We start from the raw sequence: 7,500 nt of genomic DNA on the forward strand, positions 1-7,500 counted from the left end.
ATATATATATATATAATATATATATATATATATATATATATATATATATAGTAACTACAGTAAATATATTGCGTTTTTTTATTCAAACTTCTTCGTTTATCTCCATCTTAACGACTCCACCTCTTACGTAATTTCGAAGCTTCGAATCCCGCGACTTTTCCGGAACTTGGAATTTGCATAAGCCTAATGGTGGAAATGTAGGCCTTCTCAAGTAGCTGCTCTGGTGTAGCCTATCGGTTAATAAAGCGCTTAGGGGCGAATCTAGGCCTATATCGTAGGTTATCATGGCGCGGAAAAAGTGAAGCTCTTGCCGTCGAGTCGATAGTTATATATTAATATGTCTATATATGTTATGGGTTTGGCTACACCAGCATTCTGGCTCAAATGCTTCCTTCTCTCTCTCTCTCTCTGTATTCTGAAGAATAATAAGGATATAAATGATACCCAAGAAGTTACGTGTCTATACGGATGATCTCATTCTATCAGTCAAGTCTATTTAAAGAAAGTGAAAATTAGCCGCCGGACCTTTCTCGACTTAACCTGTATTACTTGTTCGTAGAATTTCATTGCGTTAATATTAATCGTCAGCCTTCAATCCACAAGTAATTATGTTATCCTTCACACACAAGTATCTAAGTACATACGCACGGGCCGGCTCGGGAAGGAAAGTTGTAACGGCAGTTTTTATATCAACCATATTTAATAAATCCATCATCCTAACGTGTTTCTGCTCAGTTAAGCTTGTAAGTCCATCTTTCGTTTTATTTCCGTGCTTTATTCAAGAAAACAACATTCTCTTTTCGAACTTATTTATTCATTTTTTTTTCTTACTGACTTTAATTTGTAAGCCACTTTTTAAGGATCTCTATCTCTTTTATCTGAAAACAATCAATTTTCATTGCACTTGTATGAATAGTATGTGTATTTTTATTTTTCTACGTCACAAAGCTTACAATACAATTATATGCTAATCACAATTTGTTTGTATGGTGTCTTTACGTTGCATGGAACCAGATTCAGCAACGGGACCAACGGCTTTACGTGACTTCCGAAGCACGTCGAGAGTGAACTTCTATCACCAGAAATACACATCTCTCACCCCTCAATGGAATGCCCGAGAATTGAACTGGCGGCCACCGAGGTGGCAGGCCAAGAGACCAAACCGACCCCGCCACTGAGGCGCCAAGTCTTGAGACTTTTAAATAATTCGAATTTCCTTAACGTTACGAAAATGTCTAACCGTTTATTATTATTATTATTGTACTTTATTTGCATTATAATGAATTCAAAGACGATATTTTCTCTTCTAACATGTCTTTCATTCAATAACCTTAAATTTTATGTGTTGAAATTTTCTCTGTTATTAATGGAACTGAAGAAGTGCCTATAATGCTTACCTTTGATAGCATACTATATATATATATATATATATATATATATATATATATATATAAATATATATGTATATATATATATATATATATATATATATATATATGATATATATATATATATGTAGAGAGAGAGAGAGAGAGAGATCCCTAGATCCTTGAAAATCACGGGGGCCAAATGAAAAATTGTCAAAAGAGAGAGAGAGAGAGAGAGAGAGAGAGAGAGAGAGAGAGAGAGAGAGAAACAGCCCTGCAGATGGAAACGAAACCTCTCATTTCCACAGAACGCCGACGGGACGGGCAACAAAAAGACACTCACCTTACCTAAGGTCCACAGAAGAAATGGACAAGAACGGCAGAATTAAATTACGCTGAGGCATTTCTCATTCAGACAAAAGCAAGCTTGCCAACCCCATTAGCACCTATGGCCTTAACACCACTTCACCTGGAAGGAAGGCTTGCCAACCCCATCAGCAGCTAACAACCATGAAATGTGCCAGTTACCGAAAGAAAAAATAAATGAAAGGGTTCTATAAAAGCCAAAAGAAAAAAAAAAGAAAAAAGAAAAAAGAAAGATAAAGAAAAAAGGGGCAATTGGAAACGAGCGCAGCCATTGTAAGCCATCGTTCGCCTCCCCGACACTGTCCTTACAATGGCTTCGGTGTATCATTGCGGGGAAAATAGATTACAATGGGCAAATATTACCGGCATTGTTTCGTCACCCACAGTTCCATAATGGAATAGCCTCCGATGAATGAACATACAGTTATGACTTTTTCATAGGGCTAACAAACGCACGGCTAAAATTGCAATAAACTAAAGGTTTTTTTATGAATGTACAAACGGCATTCAATTTGCAAAACTGAATGCTTTGTAACAATGGTTTTTGATTGTGCGGTCTCTCTCTCTCTCTCTCTCTCTCTCTCTCTCTCTCTCTCTCTCTCTCTCTCTCTCACCAGCGCCCTGTCTCCTTATTCCCTCCTTCTTTAAAGCCACATCTCATTACTTTCGCTATATTATGGGGAAATAAAGGAAAGGAAAATACAGAAACTATGAACATTAAAAAGAGAAAATGTTTTACCTTAGGCCTTTTGCATTACTATACAAAGTTTGTCTGTGGTTTATTTCAACATATCACTGAGGAGTCTCATGTTTAACATTGACGACTTTGCAGATACGACTCAAAATCAACATCTACGAATCTTATTATAAAAGTGTGGAAACTTGCAATCATATTGATCTGGATTAAAAAACACAAGATTAGATTGTAACCTTGAATGTGTAAAACTTAAAATCAAAATATAGTACTTTGAATGTTCAAAAATGGGTTTCACAGTGAATGAAATTTCATTACATGTAAAACCGAACCTCTTACACGAGTTTCTTCACCCCAGAATCGCCTTAATTAAAATAAAAAACATCACAGTGATTATCTGTGGGACCTCGCTGTGCTTAAACCTATAGTACATGAGGAATTTTCACTAAGTTTAGTCACTCGTAGGTCAATAGTTCTAGGGAAGATTTTTAAATGAATGCACAATGTTTTCATAATTTTTTAATCGTCTCCATCGTGTGGCAAGTTTGGTTGACAATGATCTAATGGTATCGGAGAAAATTCGACAACGTGAGGATGCTTTGCGACAAATTTAGTTAGCCTGATGAAGGGGTTCGCGGAGAAGAACTCGAAACAGAAAAGTTCCCAACGGACAAACACAGATCTCATAATTCCAGACGGACGACAAACAAAGCTCACCGGCTTTCAGGTCAAGGGAGGTGAATAAAAAAAAAAAAATCCCATTTGTGACTTTTGTATTTAACAGAAGAGATTTTCTTTGACGCTTTTTAGAATATGATTGGACTATAAGATCAATCAGTCATCAAGATTATTATTATCATGATTATTATTATGCAATAACCTACGTCCTTGCGGAGCAAACCAAAACGCTGTTAACTTTGACAAGCAAAATTCAAAGGAAAAAAGAAAAACGAAGGAAAAAATACAGAGCAAAGAGAAAACGAAGGGTGATTCTTTGGTTACAACTTTGAGGGAACAGTGTCCGCTTTCCTCGATGTCAACCGCATCTGTAAAATAGTTCGAAGTGGTAATTATCCTAGAACATCGTCGCGGAGCGTCATGTTAACTATTACATATTTTAAGAGTTTATTAAAATTTTATCTATTTTTTATCACAATCACGACGTCCTACACACAGATCAACACATGACTGTCTACACTCGGTTTTCCTCTAGAAGGACTTCCTGCCCTCTGGAAGGGCATTAGATTGCCTGCAATAAATCTCCTGCTTTTCATTGAATAACTCAGTGTTTCCCAACAAAACGCCTAGAGAACTCTCAAGAACGCTCTACCTTTTTCAGACACAACCCTACTTTCAGCATAAGAAAACAGCTCTCCTGCACATTCCTACATAAGAAGTCTATTTTTACCCAAGAAAAAACTCCACGTTTTTCCAAGCCAAACTTCGCTATTTCAATCCCGTTTTTTTTTCCAGCAGAAAACTCTTCATTCTTCCCAATAAAAAATTCCATCTCAATCGAAGAAAATCGTTATGTATTTTCCTCAAACCTCCTTCCAATTTTTGTTATTTAAGAGAAAAACTCTCGATCCCTTCAAAATACAGATCTCTTTGCCCTCCTATAAAAGAGAATTCTGTATAGAGCTCACCTGAGGTAACGCAGCCTTTCGAATGAACAATCTGTGTAATAATTTAGTCAAGGGGGAAAGGTAAGTTCGGAATGTCTGTTTTGCTACGTTTGAACACAAACATAAGAGTATTCCTATGTTCTGGTTCATCTTCTTCAAAAGTTTAATGACACACGTAACTCCCGGAGCCACCTTCGTACCGTGACTATATTTCTATATTAAACAACTACGGAAAATGTCCTGGGGTTGACACACATGCTAGGCTGTCTAAGAGATTGAGGAAATTAGGGAACAGAGCTCATTTCTGAACTGTTCACCCTCACCTCCCCCTTAAATCTTCTGCCATTATCACCAGCTGTGTAATTAAGTTTGATTTGTTTCTTACCTTGTTACTCTGCATCTATAATGCCATTTCTTCAGTATTTTAGTACATTTTCCGCCCTTTAGTATCCTAGTAAGAGACAGCACGACAGACATTCTCACGGACAGACGGTTAAACAGATATATAAAGGAAAAACTTTTGTCCCTCCGTCTAAAAAGGAAAAAAAAGAAAATAAAAAACATGAAAAAAATTCAGGATTACTTCCTTGGGTTCGTCCATATTCAGTCATTTACCAACGCTTGCAACAGGTTTCAAAAACGATTTATGTATGGAAGACCTGAGCGTCGAGGAAAGTACAGACTCGTCTCACAAATCAGTCTCTTCTCTCTCTCTCTCTCTCTCTCTCTCTCTTTGTTTGTAAAAGCATAATATCAACATCTGGCATTTTAGCACATTTGAGACGTTCTAACTCGATTTCGAAAATACTGGGATGTCTTTCAGCAGCTTCGAAAATTTCGACTCTTTGTCTCTGTCTTTTGTGTGTGATTCTCTCTCTCTCTCTCTCTCTCTCTCTCTCTCTCTCTCTCTCTCGGTGTGCAAAAATTTATATCTGGCACATTCGGATATATACTATAGACCTTTTCTGAAAATAACGGATTGTACTTGTGGCATCCTAAGATTTTTGCACTCTCTCTCTCTCTCTCTCTCTCTCTCTCTCTCTCTATCTCTCTCTCTCTCTGTAAAATCAAGGATGCACCAACTACATCTTGCTGGTATCTGGATTACTTTTAATTGCACTAAGACGACTGAAAAAAAAAACAAGAAAAAAAAGGCAGCCCCGAAGCAGTCGTAAATGCAGATTAGTTTAGAGTAAAGTTAGACGGCGATGAAATGATTATGTCTTAGGGCGAAAATACAAGATGAAGGAGAGAGGAGGAGAGTAGTGGAGGGGGGGAGGGGAGGGGGAAGATGGAAAAGGAGTGGGGAAGGCAGGGGGAAAGTGGGTGGGTGAGTGGGAGGAAAAACATCGAAAAAGATGACGGAATCAAGATTTAGGTTTGGGGGGGGAGTAGGAAAGGAAAGACGGTAACCAGGGTAGAGATGGGGCTTGGAGGAAGATGGGGGAAGAAAGATGACGTAGAAGGCACAGGGAGGGGAAAGGGAAGGACCAGGGAGATTAGATTGGGGAGGACCAGATATCAGGGAAGGAAGGAGATCAGGAGAAAATGATGAGGGTAATTGTTTGGAGAGACAACAGGCAGTTTAGGCCATTTGCAAATAATGAACATTAAATCAATGTTGGATTAGCCTTATATACGCGTAGGCCTGTGTCCAGGAATCTATGACTGAGATATATTAATACTTAAGCCTTTTCGCTTACTCGGGAAGTAAGCCTACAAGCTACTTTGTAGTTGTTGTTGTTGATGTTGGGGGGTAGGAAAGGTCTAAGGAAGAGCCTAAAAAGGTCTGAAAAAGGTTTTTCGCGTTGAATTTAAGATACAGGAATTTTAGGATGTGATATTAATGACTTATTTACTAGAATGAAAATGTAAAAAATAATGCGCATGTTAAACAGTACAGAAAAATTATTTCTAATAAAATAAAGCGTATCTATTTTAATTTCTTTGGTGAAACAAGGCTCTATTTGACTGTGGGTTTTAGCATGCTTTAATTTACGTTAAAAGTTAGGAATATAATGTTTACAACCACGCGTCCCGAGTAAGCTGGAGGTCTGATCACGCCTTGTTTAAACACAAATTTATTTTAAATATATCAAGATTACTTGTGATAGCATTGAATCATATCAAAATAACGTTCCTGTGCCTTTAAAGAAATAAAATAAAAGAGATATAGCCTTTCATTCTAATAATGACAAGAGAACAATGTTTGTATGAGTGTGAGCTAGGCGTATACGACACTTCTTTGTGAGGTCTTATATTAACCTTCTTTTAAACACAATTTATTTACAAATAAATAAAAATTGTTTTCTTAAAGTAACCTTTCTAAAATCATTATATGCAAGTAACGTTTCCATGTCTACAAATGAAAAGATATGCGTAGGTCAGTCATTCACACCGCCTGTCTGTTTATGACGAGCTGAGCATGACGAGAGAAATCACATTTAGATCAGCGTATTTTCCAGCCGTTCGGGAAGAACGAGAGTTCCAGCGCATGGGTCTGGAAGCGTTTTTCTGACAGTGTTCTTTTCCTAAACGTGATGAGCTAAACACCGTTTGAGTCACAAGTGTGGCGTCACCTTAGAGGAAAGGTAAGAGAAGGGCAGATGGCCTAGATAAAGACAAGGAAGCATCAGTTCTAGAATAACAAGCACTGAGAAGGGGAAAGTTTAAGCAAGCGCAATGCCAGCACGCGCTTTTGCTCCTGGCCAGTCAAGTGGAGAGAAGGGAGGGCAAGGTTAAGAACAGCAGGCGGAATAAAGTGTTTTGTCGAACAGCATTCTCTAGGGGCCGGGAGGTATTCCTTGAGGAGGTTGATTGCATGAACTTTTGGTTGTTGCAAGGTCTCACTAGAGATTGGCTGATTGCGTGTCGTAAATGGCAGCTTCCCCGCCAGCGATTGCTGCGCATGACAGCTATTGGCTCACTGTACTATTTGGGATTGGCGTTTGACGCATAAACACGGTAACGAAAAAGACTTAACATTTTTTTTCTTTTCCAATTTTTATTACAAAATAATCTCGGGAGTACTCAAATACAAGCTCTCGAAATAATATTCTTGCAGTGAAAACTACAAAATTGCATTTTTGGTTACCCTGGCAATGATTACCCATCAGGGTCCACTGCCAAACCGATTTAATAGTAGGGGCCTCAATGGTTCAAGCTCTTCTGGGACTATAAAGACAACTTGACTCCTGCTCTCACAAAAGTCAACAAGCCACACCCAATTCACAGCTCATTTTCTCTTCCACAACTTCGCCCATACATCTACTGTCCTTTCTCTGCCTTCTCTAATCATTCCGTTCTTGTCTCAGGGTCACTTTTACACAAAACCAGCCACTCTCCCGCCTACATCGTTTAACACACGCTTCACTTCCCCGAAAAATAAAACATAAATAATCGTCCTCAAAATTATACCCTCTTTATCATAGTACACTTTCAACACTCA

At 38.2% G+C, this 7,500-nt stretch overlaps 1 long non-coding RNA gene across 1 annotated transcript in view; it reads right to left on the reverse strand.

Annotated features, from left to right (window-relative positions):
- Positions 1 to 7,173: 7,173 nt before the first annotated feature.
- The window catches only part of LOC135205967 (uncharacterized), a 164,558-nt gene continuing 164,231 nt past the window's right edge, over positions 7,174 to 7,500 (reverse strand). Inside the window, exon 3 of the long non-coding RNA XR_010312651.1 lies at positions 7,174 to 7,500. This exon is cut by the window's right edge and continues 349 nt beyond it. This is a non-coding gene — a long non-coding RNA (uncharacterized LOC135205967).

Source organism: Macrobrachium nipponense, chromosome 29 (assembly GCF_015104395.2).
Source record: "Macrobrachium nipponense isolate FS-2020 chromosome 29, ASM1510439v2, whole genome shotgun sequence".
In the NCBI taxonomy this organism is placed as follows: Eukaryota; Metazoa; Arthropoda; class Malacostraca; order Decapoda; family Palaemonidae; genus Macrobrachium; species Macrobrachium nipponense.